The sequence below is a fragment of the Pelodiscus sinensis genome, chromosome 13, assembly GCF_049634645.1.
Source record: "Pelodiscus sinensis isolate JC-2024 chromosome 13, ASM4963464v1, whole genome shotgun sequence".
NCBI classification, from domain to species: Eukaryota; Metazoa; Chordata; order Testudines; family Trionychidae; genus Pelodiscus; species Pelodiscus sinensis.
Window position 1 is genome coordinate 21,931,302 of NC_134723.1, and position 19,606 is coordinate 21,950,907.

General features: G+C 44.6%; 1 long non-coding RNA gene across 1 annotated transcript in view; it reads right to left on the reverse strand.

Annotated features, from left to right (window-relative positions):
• Window positions 1-2,104: 2,104 nt before the first annotated feature.
• The window catches only part of LOC142831217 (uncharacterized), an 80,494-nt gene continuing 62,992 nt past the window's right edge, over window positions 2,105-19,606 (reverse strand). Inside the window, exon 3 of the long non-coding RNA XR_012906881.1 lies at window positions 2,105-2,928. This is a non-coding gene — a long non-coding RNA (uncharacterized LOC142831217). The remainder of the gene's footprint in view (window positions 2,929-19,606) is intronic.

Here is a 19,606-nt window from a genome sequence, read left to right on the forward strand (position 1 = left end):
GGATGATTCGCTCTTCTACATAAGTGTAGACCTGGACAAGGAGCATGAATTATTAACGTGCAGGATGATTTGGGCTTCAAATCCAGACCCAAAGCCTATGGCAGCAGAACCTTAATGGCTGTTTTTTCTAACACTCAGCAGTTAGGAAACCTAGAGCGAGTTTCTTCTTTCCATATTTCTAAAATCACAGCTCTATTCCTGCCCCTCTCCTTCCTCTATTTCTACACTGTCATTACCTTTGCCCTGTTTTGCATATGTATTTAAATAAGGTTTCCCATTAAAGAATCATAGAGTCCTGGGGTAATCAGCGTCTGGCGTTTCTGGCTAAATGTTCAAGTTAGCCAACTGAATTGCAGGCATCAGGCACCAATCACCATTTAAAATAATATTCAATATTTTTTCTAGAATAATAGTATACCTGGGATAAAGTAGCAGGAAAGTCCTGTCTACTGCCTAGAGTAAAGTATCAGATTATATAGGCAAGTTGTTTCCTGCAATAGCCTGGAGAGAGATGCTATACTTTCTGAGTTCACAACATTGCAGTTGGCTGAGTTTCAATCAGTATGAGATGCCTGTAGAGAAAGACATAACTCACTCTAAGGGAGCGTGACAAGGTGGTCTGGTGTTTGTGGGGTTGGTTAGAGGAAGTTTTATGTTGCATGTAGTATGATTAAATGAATATGATACAAATGGAGTATAAAAAAATCATCTTGTCTTATTTTCCCCCCTCTCTTCCCTCTACTTTATGTCTGTCCCTGGTATAGGCTTTTCTGCTCCATTTCCTTTTGGGAATTGGAGAGGCCTGATGCCTGTGATTGAATTGGCTTGCTTGGACCTTTGGCCTGAAACACCAGGTGCTGATTGCCCCAGTTTAATCCTGATAGGCCAAGTAATGCTTATTGAAAAAAGCAGAATCTGGAGACAATCAGGAAAAGAGGAGAAAAATAGCTCTCCTGATCTAAGAAAGGAGCAAAAGCACATGATATGAGGTGACCATTCAAACACTGGGAAGCAACTGGACTTCTGAAAATGAATGCTGGGGGCATTTAAGTTCCATGAGCTAGGGCTAAACACTGGGGGACTGCAGGTTGAAAATTCCTGGTTGGGGAACTTTGTCTTTGGGGGTTTTTTTGTTTGGAATGTTGTGATGCACATCGTTTCCCAGCTCAAGGGAGAACAAATAACACTTTTATTTCACCCTCCAGGGGGAAAGCACCTCTCACTTTGGTTTTACAAAACCCAGATCCATTGCTTGAGGGATTCCTCACCAAAGGTATGTCTACACATCAAAGTTAATTTAAAACAACTTTACTAGTGTCTACACAGCCAAACCTCAATTTTGAAATAAATTTGAAATAGTGGAGCACTTATTTTGAATTTGGTAAACCTCATTCTATGAGGAATAACCCCAAATTTAAACTAGCTAATTCAAAATAAGTGCTGTGTAGACACTTATTTTGAAATAGGGGGCCTCCAGCCTTCCCAGGGTGCCCTGGTGGCCACTCCAGCCTCAACAAGAACACTCCTTTCCCTTCCCTCCCTCCCAGAGCCCTTGACTCTGGCCACAGTCCCTGTGCCAGCTACAAGCCTGCCGGCCCAGAGCCAGCAGTCACTGCCCTTGACCCAGTGGCCCCAAAACATGAGCTGGCTGGTAGCCAGCCCTCTGCCACTCCCCAGGAGCAGTCTGCTAGCTCCCAGGAGCCTGCCAGGGCCTGGAGAAGGTGGGTGCCTTCCTGGTCTAGGGTGGAGATCAGGGTGGACCTTACTTAGGTTTGTGGGGGATGCCCCCAATGTCCATGATCTCTGCACTGGACAGAGGAACACGGCCATCTATGGCAGGATAGCTGTCACCAAAGGCAACAGGAGAACCCAGGAGCAGGTTTGCATGAAAATCAAGTTGGTCTGGCAAGACCCCCAACCCTGAGCCCTGAGCTTCCCCTCCGCTTTCTTCCCCTTGCTTCCCTCTCCACCTCCCTCCTCCCAGGATTCCCCCTCCCCTCTCCCACCTCCTTTCCTCCCCTCTCCCACCTCCTTTCTCCAGTCTCACCAGTTTCACTCCCTCCCCCTCCAGTTTTGTTAAATAAAGAGCTTGTGTTCATGAAAATACGTGTATTTTATTTGACATCAGGAAGGGGGGGCTTGGAGAGTAAGTGGAATGATGTGGGGGAGGAATGAAGCACAAGCCCCCAGCGGAGCAGACCAGGGAGGTTCTTAGTGCTCCTCAGGGTGGAAGCTCTCCCGCAGGGCCTCCTGGATACTGACAGCCCCCTGATGGACCTCCTGGATGGCAGCCTGCAGAAAGTGCAGCCAGGCTCGCATCAACTTGTTCACGAGAAGCACCAGAGTGCCCAGGGGCAGCTCTGGCTCCATGTTGCTGTGGTGTCCCAAGTGAGGGCAACCAGAGCATGCAGAGACAGAAATGCTTTGCTGTCCCTCATCGAGGTAGGCAAGCAAACAAGGAAAGCTGAGAACTGGCTGTCTGGGGTGAAGGTCTCTTTAAGCACAAGCCTCAGATAGCCTCAGGCAGCAACCACACAAATAAACTCCTGATCTGATGCCCTGCTGGACCTGGTTCCGGCCGGCCTTCAATGCAATTCAGTGTCCACTCAGTGTGGATGCGCTATTTCAAAATAGGAAAACGCTATTTCAAAATGCATTTTGTGTGTAGATGTGTTATTTCGAAATAAACTATTTTGAATTAACTATTTTGAAATAAGATTTTTCGAAATAACACTGTAGTGTAGACATACCCCTAGTGAGAATGCTGTTTCCTGAACTGACTTTCCTGGGAGAGTCCTGTTCCTTTTGCAGAGCCACTCCACCGATGACTTCAGAATTCTCTTCTGCTCTCGGCTTTTGATGAAGTATCTCTTTCCAGCTTCTTCTTTCCAGGCCATCCTGGATTACAGGTGGTCTAAGAAAGGTGAACTATAGGAGAAAACAGTTAGCACACAGGTAGTAGAAAAGCAGAGCTGAAACTGATCAATTGTGTACTGACGTTGTTTTGAATTCTTGCTCTGTGGCTGTGCAGCAGCAAAGGAGAATTTCTTTACTCCCTCTATAGCTTCCAAAGAGTTTCAGTCAGTGACTAGTACTGACTGAAGGATACTCAGAAGGATACCCACATTGATTAATCTATTCAGTCTCTACTTTGGCTGACTCAAGGCCCTCTAATCGTAAGGAAATTGACTATTACTGTGCAAACAAGAAACATTCCTCTTTGGACTCTGTCATCTGTATTTATGAAAGGGCTGAGCACTATCTGAAAGGAATAAGACCCTGGAATTTTGGCTAGGGTTCCTCACTGTGGGTATGTCTACAGTTCAGAGTTTTGTTGGAAGTTTTTGGGGGAAAGCCGATTGGTGCAAAGATGCACGTAAATCGGAGGGAGACTTCTTTTAGAGGAGAATCCATTGATAGAGATTCTCTAAGCTGTAGTCAGAAAGGTTGTGTCTAGACTACATGCCTCCATCGACGGAGGCATGTAGATTAGCCAGATCGGCAGAGGGAAATGAAGCTGCGATTAAAATAATCACGGCTTCATTTAAATTTAAATGGCTGCCCCGCTCTGCTGATCAGCTGCTTGTCAGCAGACCGGGGCAGTCTGGACGCGACGCGCCGACAAAGAAGCCTTTCTTGATCGGCACAGGTATGCCTCGTGAAACCAGGTTTACCTGTGCCGATCAAGAAAGGCTTCTTTGTCGGCGCGTCGCGTCCAGACTGCCCCGATCTGCCGACAAACAGCTGATCGGCAGAGCGGGGCAGCCATTTAAATTTAAATGAAGCTGCGATTATTTTAATCACGGCTTCATTTCCCTCTGCTGATCTGGCTAATCTACATGCCTCCGTCGACGGAGGCATGTAGTTTAGATGTACCCAAAGAGAGGAGGGGAGAGGACAAACCATGGGCCAGAGCAGACAAACAACCGCATTCTAAGGAATCCAATGCATCAGGGAAGGGCAGACAAATAAGCAGTGGCAATTTTTTAAAGTGCTTCTACACAAATGCTAGGAGTCTGACTAATAAGATGGGTGAACTGGAGTACCTCGTATTAAATGAGGAGATTGACATAATAGGCATCACTGAAACCTAGTGGAATGAGGAAAATCTGTGGGACACAATCATACTGGGATATAAAATATATCGAAAGGATAGAGCAGGCCGGGTGGGTGGCAGAGTGGCACTGTATGTGAAAGATAATGTAGAATCAAATGAAATAAAAATATTAAATGAATCAACACGTTCCATAGAATCACTATGGATAGTAATTCCATGCTCCAATAATAAGAAATTAGCAGTAGGGATATATTACCGACCACCTGACCAGGACAGCGATACTGACATGGAAATGCTGAGGGAGATTAGAGAAGCTACCAAAATAGAGAACTCTATAATAATGGGGGATTTTAATTACCCCCATATTGACTGGATACATGTCACCTCAGGAAGAGAAGCGGAGATAAAATTTCTCAATGGCTTAAATGACTGCTTCTTGGAGCAGCTGGTGCAGGAACCCACAAGGGGAGAGGCAATTCTCGATTTAGTCCTGAGTGGAGTGCAGGATCAGGTCCAGGAAATAACCGTTACAGGACCGCTTGGGAATAGTGACCATAATATTCAACATTCCTGTGGTGGGAAGAACACCTCAGCAGTCCAGAACCCTGGCATTTAATTTCAAAAAGGGGAATTACACAAAAATGAGGAGGTTAGTTAAACAGAAATTAAAAAGCACAGTGACTAGAGCCAAATCCCTGAAAACTGCATGGAAACTTTTTAAAGACACCATAATAGAGGCCCAACTTAAATGTATACCCCAAATTAAAAAACATAGCAAGAGACCTAAAACAGTGTCATCGTGGCTTAACCACCATGTAAAAGAAGCAGTGAGGGACAAAAAGGTATCTTTTAAGAATTGGAAGTCCAATCCTAGTGAGATAAATAGAAAGGAACATAAACACTGTCAAATCAAGTGTAAAAATGTAATAAGAAAAGCAAAAAAAGATTTTGAGGAACAGCTAGCCAAAAACTCAAAAAGAAATAACAAAATGTTTTTTAAGTACATTAGAAGCAGGAAGCCTGCTAAAAAACCTGTGGGTTCCCTAGATGATCGAGCTATAAAAGGAACAATCAAGGACGATAAAGCCATTGCGGAGAAACTAAATGATTTCTTTGCTTCAGTCTTCACGGCTGAGGACGTTGGGGAGATTCCCGAATCTGCACTGTCCTTTGTGGGTGATGAATCTGAGGAACTGTCCCGGATTGAAGTGTCATTAGAGGAGGTTTTGGAACAAATAGAAAAACTTAATGTCAACAAATCTCTGGGACCAGATGGCATTCATCCAAGGGTTCTAAAAGAACTCAAATGGGAAATTGCTGAGCTATTATCTGTGGTTTGTAACCTATCCTTTAAATCAGCTTCTGTACCTAATGACTGGAAGGTAGCCAACGTGACACCAATATTTAAAAAGGGCTCTAGAGGCGATCCTGGCAATTACAGACCGGTAAGTCTAACTTCAGTACCGGGCAAATTAGTTGAAACAATAGTAAAGAATAAAATTGTGAAGCATGTAAAAGAACATCATTTGTTGGACAAAAGTCAACATGGTTTCTGTAAAGGGAAATCCTGTCTTACTAATCTATTAGAGTTCTTTGAAGGGGTTAACAAGCATGCGGATAAGGGGGATCCAGTAGATATAGTATACTTGGATTTTCAGAAAGCCTTTGACAAGGTCCCTCACCAAAGGCTCTTGTGTAAATTACATGGCCATGGGATAAGAGGGAAGGTCCTTTCTTGGACTGCGAACTGGTTAAAAGACAGGAAACAAAGGGTAGGAATAAATGGTAAATTTTCAGATTGGAGAGGGGTAACTAGTGGTGTCCCCCAAGGGACAGTCCTGGGACCAATCCTTTTCAATTTATTCATAAATGATCTGGAGAAAGAGGTAAGCAGTGAGGTAGTAAAGTTTGCGGATGATATCAAACTGTTTAGGATAGTCAAGACAGAAGCAGACTGTGAGGGACTCCAAGAAGATCTCACCAAACTCAGTGATTGGGCAGCAAAATGGCAAATGAAATTTAATGTGGATAAGTGTAAAGTAATGCACACTGGGAAAAATAACCCCAACTATACGTACAGTATGATGGGGGATAATTTGGCTACGACAAATCAGGAAAGGTATCTTGGAGTTACCATGGACAGTTCTCTGAAAACTTTCATGCAGTGTGCAGCGGCAGTCAAAAAGGCAAATAGGATGCTAGGAATTATTAAGAAAGGGATAGAAAATAAGTCACAGAATATCTTACTGCCCCTGTATAAAACTATGGTACGCCCACATCTTGAATACTGTGTACAGATGTGGTCTCCTCACCTCAAAAACGATATTTTGGCCTTGGAAAGGGTTCAGAAAAGGGCAACTAAAATGATTAGGGGTTTGGAACGGGTCCCATATGAGGAGCGGTTAAAGCGACTGGGACTTTTCAGTTTAGAAAAGAGGAGACTGAGGGGGGATATGATAGAGGTCTATAAAATCATGAGTGGTGTGGAGAGGGCCGATAAAGAAAAGTTATTTATTAGTTCCCTAAATAGAAGAACTAGAGGACACCAAATGAAATGAATAGGTAGCAGGTTTAAAACAAATAAAAGAAAGTTCTTCTTCACACAGCGTGTAGTCAACCTGTGGAACTCCTTGCCAGAGGAGGCTGTGAAGGCTAGAACTATAATAGAGTTTAAAGAGAAGCTAGATAATTTCATGGAGGTTAGGTCCATAAAAGGCTATTAGCCAGGGGATAAAATGGTGTCCTTGGCCTCTGTTTGTCAGAGGCTGGAGAGAGATGGCAGGAGACAAATCGCTTGATCATTGTCTTCAGTCCACCCTCTCTGGGGCACCTGGCGCTGGCCACTGTCGGTAGACAGAATACTGGGCTAGAAGGACCTTTAGTCTGATCCAGTAAGGCCGTTCTTATGTTCTTATGTTCTTATGTATGTTATGACAAAACTTGAGGAACGTCTATACTTCAATTGCGTTCTTCTGCAAGTAAATTGAAAGAACAGAGAATTTTTGCGGTATTGGTAATCCTCATTCTACGAGGAAGAATGTCTTTTTGAGAAAGAGATATTTCACAAAAGGGCATGTGTGGATGGGGAAGAGGGAGTTTTTTTAAAGAAGAGGGAAGAGGAAAGAGCACAGGTGCCCTGGTGGTCATTCTGTCCATATAAATCACTGCTAACATGTGAGATAGCATCCAGGCAGTCTGGATGCTATCTTTCAAAAAAGCGCATCGCTTTTTCGATGCACTTTTGCAGTGTGGACGCTCTCTTTCCTAAGAAGTTTTTTCAGAAGATCTCTTTTGAAAAAAGCTTCTTGCGCAAGTCGCCAGTAGTTTAGATGTAGCCTGTGGTAACTAGAACATTTAGTTCATAGATCATTGCAACAATTAATTACCTCTAAATCCTCTATATTCTACTCACTAATGACTGCACTTTCATCTGAAGACTGACCACGTTTTGTGTTAGGGCAGGTGCTAGCTTACAGGAATCAGTCTGAAGAGAAATAAACTAGCACATCACCAGATCTGTCTAAACTGCTTGAACATTTCTACAGAGTGGCTACGATTCCTCTGACATCTAACTGGGTAAGTTTCTGAATCACTAGAATTTTGACCAGCTGTCATTCAGGGTCAAGGTGTCAGAGCCTTGTTTTTTAATTGGCTAGCCAGGTCATTCACTCTCAACCCAAGAAATTATATGGGATGTGTTTGTGTGAGCCTCTTTTCTGACCTTGCTCCATCTACAGTCAATGCAGGTTGCGTTGGGTCAAACACCCTTCCTATTACTTTGGTTTTAGAGCTTGTCTTCATGTATAGTGCTACAGCAGGGGAACTGTGCTGCTGAAATGTACTGGTGAAGTTGCTACTACTGACAGGAGAGCTCTCATCAGCATAGTTAATCCAGCTCCTCAAGAGGCGGTAACTATATCAACAGAAGAAGCTCTCCTGTCAACATAGCATTGGCCATTAGGTCAGTATAACATGTCAGTAAAAAGTGTGGATTTTTCATACCCTAGAGTGACATAGTTATAGGGCTATAGGTCTGTAGTGTAGATCTGGCCTTATTAACACAAAAAAACTCCAAATGAAACAAAACAAAATCCTGCACAGGCTTGGATGGCACAAGGGTTCCTATTCAAGGTCTGCTTGGTCCATGTCCTAATTCCTTGTTCTGAAGAGAAATACTCCCAGTCCCCTAGTACCTGGGAAGGCTAATGAACCACCTGCACCAGGGTCAGCAAAACACAGTTTTAAAGCCTCAAGTAGGATCAACACCTCCAATCATGGTGGATTTTTCTGCCAGCCTGTTGTAGTGTGTGTCATGGTGGTAAAATGGATTCCACTCTGAAAGGTTGCATGCAGTGTTTGCTCCAGAACACCCATGGATGAGATAGACTTTATGGAGGGCTCTGTGGAGATAGCAGTTACAACTCTTTGTGCAGACATCTCATAGCAGGCAGGGACTTTATATAACCATGATGTTGGTTTCCTTTGAAGGGATTGAAAACAATTGCTTTTTCATGTGCAGCAGAAACCTAAGCCCTGACCTGCTTAATATTCAAAAATGTGAAGTGAATCAGAGCTGAATAAACACCAGGTATAAAATTCCATGAAGCCTAGGGAAGCATGACACCTTTTAGTCTCATACCTGGTACTCATGAGAACTTTAGAAGTTCACCTCTGATCTAGTGACTCATAGAACACCTGTGTGTCCAGCAGCTGATTGGAGTCAGGGCAGGGAAGAGCTGACAATTTCTGAACTACCCCTGAAACTTAGCTTAGAGTCCAGCCATTTGGATTTGTTTAGTTTGGAAAGGAGAAGACTGAGGGGGGACATGATAGCGGTTTTCAGGTATCTAAAAGGGTGTCACAAGGAGGAAGGAGAAAAATTGTTCTTCCTGGCTTCTGAGGATAGAACAAGAAGCAATGGGCTTAAACTGCAGCAAGGGAGGTTTAGGTTGCACATTAGGAGAAAGTTACTAATTGTCAGGGTGGTTAAACACTGGGATAAGTTGCCTAGGGAGGTTGTGGAATCTCCATCTCTGGAGATGTTTAAGAGTAGGTTAGATAAATGTCTATGAGGGATGGTCTAGACAGTACTGGGTCCTGCCATGAGGGCAGGGGACTGGACTTGATGACCTCTTGAGGTCCCTTCCAGTCCTAGTATTCTATGATTCTGTGATTCTAATGCTGATTGACTCTTGCTTTAGCCCATGAACACCTAGCAATTCTACTCACTTCACATCCTTGGAAACTACTGCCATATCAGGTAAGCAAGAAGTAGAGACCCCCGGGGATGTTGTTGAAAGGCAAAGGTATTGCAGTAAAAAGGAGTAAATAAACTAACAAACTAAAGTCTATATTCCCCAATTGAGCCGTTTCTCTGAGTTCACTGTTGTCTGTGCTGCTGTCAGAAGAGAAGGAGGAAATAGAGGTGAAAGGGAGGAAGGCCTAAGAGAAAAAGCTTGAGAGTGAGAATGAGGAAATCAATAGGATAGGACCATCCATTTCAGTAATATTACACTCCCATGCTGTGTGAGTCGGTGCTCAAATACTATGGTGATATTTCTGGCCAAAAATACAAAGAGCAGGTAGAATACTTTTCTCTTTCTCTACAATGCAGAGAAGGAATGGTTGCTTAGACATACATCCAAGTGTGGTCGGGACTGATAGAGGAAGGGCAATGGCATAAAACTCTTCTCTTGAGTTTCTTTTAATGGCATGTTTTTGCAGGAACAGTAACAGTCTGGTGTGGCAGAGCTCTCAGAGTGATCCCTGGGTCCTGCGCTTCCTGGCAGATTTTAAGATGACTCAGAGGCTCATGGTGACCCTCCTACTGCCTCTTGTTTTTCTCAGAGGCAAGGGTTCCCTACTTAATGAACCATTTTCATCATAGGCCAGTCACTAGCATGGAGGGGAAAAACCCCTCCACAGTCCAAAAGTCCCTTTTCCCCTAGTGGCAGACCACTGGGTATGGGGAGGGTTACGGAGAGCCCAGTTCCACCCACTTACTCCAGGTTCCAGCTCAGGGCCCTAGGAAGAAGCCACTAATGGGGCTCTTGCCCCTATCCCCACAGAAGGGCAGTCGCTCCCTGGGTCACTTCCCCAGCTGCTCCGACAGTTCCTTCTCCCTGACCTCTTGGAAAAAGCCTCTCCTGCTTGCAGTCTGCAGCTTGTCTCCACTCTGCACTTTCTCCTCTCCAGCCCATCTCTCTTCTTCTCCCCTCTCCTTGCCATAGGGGAAGCCTTTTATAATGGACCAGGAGGCCCTAAATGGCCGCAGGTGTCCCACTAGCCTGTTGCTGCAGGCCAGCTCTTAACGAATCCTAGGTGCCTGCCTGATTTAGTTGCTGGGCAGCAGTCTCTAGAAGTCTATTCAGGGAACAGGAACCTGCTCACTTAACTGCCCCTCTCCCTGACCTCCATCAAACTACTGCAGCCTGCTGTCTTTGGTCTGTATAAGGAGTCTAGGCCAGCAACATGATCTCCCTCTGAACCGGAAGAAGGGCCCTCTATGACCCCTTGGTGGGCGGGTCCAGCCTCACCCAGCCCCGCCTGCAGGAAGCAGGGAGATGGGACCTAGGGTATAAGAGCTCAGCATTCAGTTGGAGCCCAGTGGCTGAACAGGTCAGATACTCAGCCCTAGCTCCTGCAGTGAAATCCCAGCCATGCTGTGCCCAATGGGAGGACTGTGTTGGGCTGCCAAGACCCCTCCAGACCTTGAGTACTGGCCCAAGCCACTGAGACTGCTGTCACGGCCTGAAGCCCTGCTGAGACCTCCAGGACCCCTTCTGAGACCTGATGACTGGACTGGTTTACCTGGACCCCTGCTGGAGCAGGAGCTGATGGACACACTGCCAGTACCTCTGTCCCCGGCTAACCCCAAGGAGCAGTGCCCGAGGCAGGTAGACCCCATTGGGAACTGGGAAGCAGCCCTGGTGTGGCTGAGGAGAGGGAGGTCGGATGGGCAATGTATTGCGGCTTGGATCCCTGCTGACCCAGACCTGGCCGGCGAGTTGTGGTCTGGATCCCTGCTGACCCAGTGGTTGTTGTGCTGCCACAGTCAGGGCCCTCGGCTGGGACTCAATGGAGGGGATGGGCTGCATTCATCCCCGCCACCCCTCCCCTCAGGTAGCAGGCTTTCCCCTGTGGAGGCAAAACCCCTGTGCTTGTCTGCTCTCTGCCGGCTAGGAGACCCGACCCCCACCTGGCTGGAGCCTTAAACTGTTATCAAACCACCCACAGTAAACTTTTGTCTTTCTGCCCCACCCTGACACAGAGCTGGGCCTTATAAACTGCTTGTTTATAGATTGTGACATTGCAATTGCCCTTTAATGGGGCAATAGAGGGAGTCAGCACTGCCTCCCGCTGGCATGGACTTTTAACAGTCTGCCACACTGGTTAAAACTGTTGAGAATAACATCCAGAAACTGGTGTGTGCATTGTGAAGTTGTTGACTTGTTAATACTTGCGCTGTCTCCATTTATAGCCATAAGCCTCCTGTGGCTAGACCTTTTTTTATTTTACTTCCAGAGCCTCCTGGAAAACAATTTAAACAGGAACCATCCTATTTCTCTAGCTCATTTTCTGCATTACTCTTTTCTCTCTCTTTATTCAAAGGTAAATTGCAAAGAAAATAGAGTTTCTGAATCAAAAGAGCTAGCTTTTCTAACTAAATGGAGAATAGTACCTAGCAAATACTAAAGATGGTTGCCTGAAAGTTACACTTACCCAACTTCTAGAATGATCACAAAATTAAAATAAATAAAAATGAATCAGAACACACCTGTTTTGAGGCAGTCACGAGTTCTAAGGTCTAAGTTAAATCAAGAAGCTATACTTTATGGCGGTCCCCCTATAACTAGTTATTAGATACACAAACAGCTGTTTCATCTTAATTTTTTTAAAAAACTTTATTTTACACTTTTTATCATGGGATTATTTTAATGTCAGATAAAGTGCTCAGGATGGTAGCTGGAGACCTGAGATTTCTGGATTCCCTTCACTTCTATGCCACAACTTTTTACGTGACAGTGGAAAAGTCATTAAGGTCTGGTCTACACTGGGAGTTCAGGTCAAACTTAGCTGCATTAGGTTAATTTTCTAAAAAGTGAGTCTACACTATCAAGCTCATTCCATCAGCTTTAAAGGCCATTAAAGTCAATTTCTATACTCGTGCTTTCACAAGAGTAACCGCTAAATCTGATCTTGCATAGTTCTTTCTGATTGCTCAGATACAGTGCTATGAAAGTAAATGTTCTTGGTGTCCAAGAGGTATCCCACAGTGCCCTGCAGTGAACAGTCTGGCCACAACTTCCAACTCTACTGCTCTTCAGGTGAACAGGGAAAGCCCTGGGAAATTTTGAATTTATTTTCCTGTGTGGCTAGCATGGTGAGCAGACCTCAGAGCAGGCAGCACACCTGGTCATGAGTTCCATGAGCTCCATGATTTTCCAGGATTGCAGCTGAGTACTGGCATGGAGTGTGCAGGAAATCCTGGACCTCGTTGCTATGTGGGGAGAGGAATCTGTTTTCACAGAACTATGAACCAGCAAAAGAAACACAGATATCTATGCCAAGATCTCAAGGGTCATGGAGGAGAAAGAATATGCCAGAGATGCCCAGAAGTGTCACGTAAAAATAAAGGAGCTGAGGCAGTCATGTCAAAAGGCAAAGGAGGGAAACTGACAGTCTGAGTCATCACTGCAAACATGCTGCTTCTATGAGCAGCCGCATACAATTCTCGGGGGGGACCCAACCAGCTTCCCCAACCAGTCCATGGACTTCTCCCAAGACACTCAGGCACCCTCAGGCAATGGCATAAAGCGCAGCATGGTGGAGGAGAAGGAGAATGGAAGGAGCAGATGAGAGGAGCAACCGAGGTCACTGAGAGACAAGAACTTTTTATAACTTTGGAGACAATCCCCCTCCTCCCAGGCAGTCTCATAGTTGGGCACTGATCCCGGGGAAGGCACTTCTGGTGAGTTCACATTTTTTATCATGCTACAAGTGGGCTAAGGCAATTAGATGGGATCTGTGGTGGCCACTGTGTTCAAAGCGGGGGGTCCCCAGAACAGCTTGTTAACAACTCTGGAAACAGAGCGGGAATCCTCCCTGCACATCTCATAAAGCTCTGATAGAAAAACTCTTTAATCCTTTTTGCAAGGTTTCTGGGTGGCCTGCCTTACTCTCTCCTCCACAGTAGGACACCGTTCCATGCCAAGCCAGCAGTAAGTGGTCTGGCATTGTTGCAGCACAAAGCATTGCAGCATAAGATCCAGGTTTCTGGCCACACTGTCAGCATCTGCTCCCTATCACTCTGGCGATTCAAAGAAGACTGGTGGCAACCTGGATGAAGCAGGGGAAACTATTAGCTGATGCCTCTGGTGTAAACCTCCATTTTCTCATTCCCAGAGAAGCATGGCATGACCCCCTGCCCTGCTGCCATGCCTAGACTTCCTCCCCGCTTTCTGCCTGCCCACCCGCCTGCTCGCTCGCTTGCTCCTGCAGCAAGGGAAAGTTACCTTCTCTCAGCAAATGGGGAATTCCAAGCATATGGGCACTAAATGTCCCTAAAGAACCCTTGTAGTACTCTGCCATCATGCCTGGACCCTTACTCCCCGCAGCCTCGAGCCCCAGCCTTCCCTTGCCATGCTTGCCTCTTAATCGAGTCCAGCTGCTTCCCTCACAACTCTGCAGTGTACCTGCTGCAACGTGATCACCTACAAGCATAACTGTGGCCTTGTACATAACACATGTCTATTGACTTTAGACAGACTTTCATTTTATTCTAACAGATTAATTTATCCCCTGTAAAGTCTGCCCTTCATTTTTCATTACAGCGGGAACAGCAAGAAACCTGCTGTGCACTCCCCTGGTCCCGCCAGCTGTCTGCCTGGCACAAATCCACAGGTGAAAACGGACTAGGTAGGGAAAAATGTTCAAGGAGCAAATGCAATCTACCAACTTCGGGAGTGCGTAAGCGAGTGGAGGAATACGCTGCTGGAGGAGATGCAAGTAGAGCATGAGGAAAGGAGACCATGCAGTGAATGGGAAGTGAAGCACCAGGAGACCATATTGTTGTCCAACACCTTCCTCGCTTCCTGGTACATTTCTTTCCTCTTCTATCCTGTTTGCTGTTTCCCTGTTGAAGGTTTAATGGAAGACATGTATCTGGTCTGTAAAATGGGGGTAACAACACTTCCCTAAATCATGGAATTGGTGGGAGGATAAATTCATTCAAGACTGTGAAGCACTCAGTTATTGTATGGTAATAAGAGGCCACACAAGTATCTAGGACAGATAATCTTTTAAAAATCTGACACCAACCACCTCAATGAAATAACATCAGCACTATTCAGTTTTGCACTTTGATTCTATTTATTCCATCAACCTGACTCCATCTCCAGCAATTCACAGGAAACAGATCCAAAAAGGATGAGATTTTTAGAGTTTGTGTGCATAGTCAGTACTATCGTAAGGGTAGTAGGTACGTGTACTAATTAGACATGCAAATTCACATGAACAAACCTTTCATCATCGTTTTAAAAATCTGTCTGTTCGGGTGACGCTCGTATGGCATCACAAACTAACAGATTTTCTTGACAATGGGGACTACAAGGAAGATAATCCAAGGAAGAAAAATTAGAACAATAAGGAAGGTTTTTTTTTTAAAGTTCAAAGGACAGGAGGGCATTCAACTCTCACTGCAGATGAGTCCTCTCCTATATGCCTCTCTCTCACACACACACACACACACACACACACGCGCGCGCGCGCCCGCGCCTTCAAACACTCTCTGTAGAACATTGTCGTGAAGAGACCTCAAGGGGACACCTAGGGTGTGTCTAGACTACATGCCTCCGTCGACGGAGGCATGTAGGTTAGCCAGATCGGCAGAGGGAAATGAAGCCGCGATTAAAATAATCGCGGCTTCATTTAAATTTAAATGGCTGCCCCGCTCTGCCGATCAGCTGTTTGTTGGCAGATCGGGGCAGTCTGGACGCGCCGCGCCGACAAAGAAGCCTTTCTTGATCGGCACAGGTAAACCTGGTTTCATGAGGCATACCTGTGCCGATCAAGAAAGGCTTCTTTGTCGGTGCGGCGCGTCCAGACTGCCCCGACCTGCCGACAAACAGCTGATCGGCAGAGCGGGGCAGCCATTTAAATTTAAATGAAGCCGCGATTATTTTAATCGCGGCTTCATTTCCCTCTGCCGATCTGGCTAATCTACATGCCTCCGTCAACGGAGGCATGTAGTCTAGACACACCCCTAGTCCTGTTCCCTGCACTCATGGCAGGCTTATCTGTATAGTAACAGCCAGGAAAAAATAAACCTAAAGATGAAACAACTAAAACTATCAACAACTAAAACTATCAAGTGAATTTTTACCAAACCTTCAGTAATCATCTTGAGACCATTTTATCAGAAATTAATGATCAAGTGCACCATATAGCTAAACAGCGAACAGGGAGTTCTACTCAGTTTTATGCCAGGGTCATATACAGGATGCAGCATCTTTCTGAAAATGTTGCCCTTAACTTGAACATCTCGCTGAAGTTGAAACTCATTGTCACTGCAAGAAATAAGTTTGTGCCCAGCAAGGTAACATAAGCAGCCTTTGAGAACCTAATAAATATGTCTAAAACTAAAGATCCAGAAATTCTTCAGACAGGTTTTATGACTGCAAGGCGTCTCGGGTGTTCCCTTCTGGGAACAATGAAAGAAATGTTTAGCTGATTATTTGCTTAGGTATGTTGCCTTTTTACTTTTGTTCAGAATTTACCATTTAAATTTTAAATATCTGCCGTAGAGAACAAATACTGTTCCATTTGCAGGAGGTGAGCGCATCACTGTAAGACAAGGTCTTTCAAAGAAAAGAAGTGGAAAATTAAGTCCATTAAGTGTCTGGCATTGATAGTAATGGCACCAGCTTGCAAATGCCCTTGAATACTGATGCTTGCTCTCTCACTGCATATTCCAAGCACAGAATTCAGCCCTTTTCAAGAAGAACATATTGGTGCCATGTCAACATTTGGAAGGGGAACAGGAAGCTGGGACAAAAGAGATTAAAATGGTGAAATTTACTTGTTCTACTATAAGCAATTTAACTGGTGTGCGCGCGTGCACAGATCCAGTTGTAAAGGGCGTGGTGGTGTCTCTGTATATGCTCAAGATAAAATCTTTGAGCAAGGAATATCAAAGAAGTGCTATTTTAATGGTGTCTCTCTGTTAGCTGGCAATGCTGTGTCATTCTCCTGCCACGTACATTTGGCCATTTTATACCATTCTCAGTCTCCTGTCACTGCTATCACCATTTGCTGTGGACACCAACAAGTTAGTAGTCACGTGTTAATGTTTAGTCATAGCTATTATTGAAAACACCCAGGGCTCAGATACATCCAAAGGTCAACGCTCACCACCTGCCACCAATTAATCCTTCAACTGCTATGTAAATTTGAGAAAAAATTTAGTTCTCTCTCCCCAAAAGTCCCAGTTTTCTTTCCAAATAATCTGAAATCATTTTAGCAAATATTAAACTAGAGTTTGGCTTCCTGCCAGCCCTAGGCAAGTTGTTACTGGGCCGAAAACTTTAACCCAATGGTGACTCTGTTACATTGACCTAAATGTGGTTAGTCTGGGGCTCAGTCTGTTCCCCTCTGGGAAGGAATTCCAAAACAGCTGACGGGAATGCTCCGTCAGACCTTGTGCTAGGCTTCATCATTATGGAATGTAGCTGTCTTAGATGAGGGCAGTCGGGGGTAATCGGGTCCTAGGCTGTTCGAGGCTTTGTAGATTAAGATATGATTTGGAATTTACTCCAGAAGTAAATGTGCAGCCAGTGGAATGTGTAAAACACTAGCACCATTGAATATGTTCATGTTGAAGCTGGCGGCTGGGTTGTATGTTCCATAGACACTCACAGCACAGAAGCGGCTAAAACAATTTGCAATCCAAGTGCACTTTTTAGACATCTCTAGCCAACATACAAAGGCTCTAACTTGACTGAAGCAAGTAAAAAATCAACATGAAATGCCTAGCAGACCTGCCAGCATAACAGAATTTATCACAAAAATTGAACCAATATTGACTTTAACATAGCATGAGTCCGCAGCACTTCACTGAGCTACTTATGCATGCTGACATTTTCCTAAAGTGAAAAGCTCTTCTGCCTTGATTAAGACAAGATTTTGAGAGGTGCAGAGCACCTTCAATACCCTCTGAAGCTGCAGGCAGTGTCTTCCACGAATGGGCCCTAAGGGTATGTCTAGACTACATTGTTTTTTCAAAAAACTGCCCTTTTTTGAAAAAAACTTCACCTGTGTCCACACTGCAATTGCGTTCTTTCAAAATCGCGTCCCTTCCAGCCCTAGTATTCTATGATTCTATCATTTAAAATTAAATCGAAAAAATGCAGGGTTTTTTTGACATTGGTAAATTTCAAATGACGAGGAAGACCACCTTTTTCGAAAGAGTTCTTTCGAAAAAAGGTGTGTGTGGACGCAGAACAGAGGCATTTTTCGAAAGAAGAGGCAATTGAAAAAAGCACAGGGACCCTGCTGGCCTTTCTGTGAATAGCAATCATGGCTTTCTTTCAAGAGTGTCCATGCAGTCTGTACGCTCTCTTTCGAAAAAGCAGATCCCTTTTTCGATCCGGTTTTGAGGTTTGGATGCTCTCTTTCGAAATAAGCTTGCAGTCTAGATGTACCCTTGGGCTGTGTCTACATTGGCATCCCTTTCCGGAAAAGGGATGCTAATGAGACACTTCGGAATTGCAAATCCGCGGGGGATTTAAATATCCCCCGCGGCATTTGCATTTACATGGCTGCCGCTTTTTTCCGGCTCGGGGTTTTTGCCGGAGAAAAGCGCCAGTGTAGACGCGATTCTCTGGAAAATAAGCCCTTTTCTTGAATACTTGAAAGTAGGAATAAGGGATCTTCCGGAAAAGGGCTTATTTTCTGGAGAATCGCGTCTACGCTGGCACTTTTCTCCGGCAAAAACCCCGAGCCGGAAAAAAGCGGCAGCCATGTAAATGCAAATGCCGTGGGGGGATATTTAAATCCCCCGCGGATTTGCAATTCCGAAGTGTCTCATTAGCATCCCTTTTCCGGAAAGGGATGCCAGTGTAGACACAGCCTTGGTGAACAAGATCTTCTCCATGTGGTCACAGATAGAATGTTTGCACTGACCTAAGAGCTAGCTTCTGGCTTTGAAATAACCCACAATAAAGATGGGAGTGCCTGAACTTACCTCTTCCCCTTCCAAAATTCTTTGCTAGCCACTGGGCAGTTCCAGTGGCAGTAGCAAAGTGGGAGGCTAAATGTGGAGGGCAGTCTTCACTTTATCCTCTTTATTGTCTAGTCCAGAACCAGGCTAGGTGTCATCATGAATGAAGCACCATCTGTTTATTCCCCCTAAGTACACCTTCTTTGCTAACATTGATGGTACCAGTGGTAGGAAACTTTAGGAAGTTTAGGTCTAATGTAGATGAGACAAAAGGGACCAAAAGTGCAGATTAGAAAACCAGCAATGAGAACATGGGCTATGTAGAGCTGTGTGACTTTTTGAAGTGTTCTAATTACAACCCTATTACGCTAGCCAGCACTACACAGTGGTTCCCAGAATTATAGTATCCATATAATGCTGTTCTTTTACAGGTGAGACTTAAAATTAACATTTGCAAAATGTCTTGAGAAACTCCCATTAAAAGGGCTTTCATTCTGGGTCACACCTATGCCCCAAGATCTTTACATTTCATTCTTTGAGCAGGCTGCTGTGTTATGTACTCTTGCATCAGGCATTTTTCTATATACACAGCTAATGGCAGAACTGTAAACCTATAACTACAGTGTTTATTTTCCAATAGAGCTTCCAAACAGCATAGATACTTCATAATAAACACCTTCTCTGAGTGGCACACATTTTGGGCCTTGGTTCAGGAAAGCATATTCGAGCCAGCATTTAAACACATGATTTATTTGCTCATATTGAAGTCCCATGTTAAACAGAAATTTAAGTGCTTTCCTGAACTGAGACCTAACTGACAGATGTGGGAATATAATGCCAGACAGGGAGGGCTATAGATCAGGGAGCTAGGCTTACTCAGTTTAGCCTCACATACAAGTTGATGGTTCAAATGTTTGATTTGGTTGTTTTGAATTTTAGGATGAAGCCTCAGTAGATGGAAAGTAGCAGGGCAGACAATAAAAGGGAGTAGCAGGGCTACACTACATATGTTATTAAATAAAAAAAAAACTGCTGAAAGGCATTTTGAGATCTGTAAAAAGAAAACACTTCACTATAAAAAAGTTTATTCCTTTACTAAGAATGCACTCTTCTACTGGCATCACTCTTGCTGCCCCCATTGTAGAGGTCAGACAGTACATGTTATGTCTTTGGTTTTCCTGAAGTGCTTGCCCCTTTTTTGGTAAATGTATCTTTTCCTGCTTCCTCTTCTTGCTTCAAAGCCTTATTAATTATTGGGGAGACAAGAAGGTGGTTCAGATGCATCTCAAAGTTGCTTTTGCCTTGTTTACACAACAGAGTTCCTTGGCAGC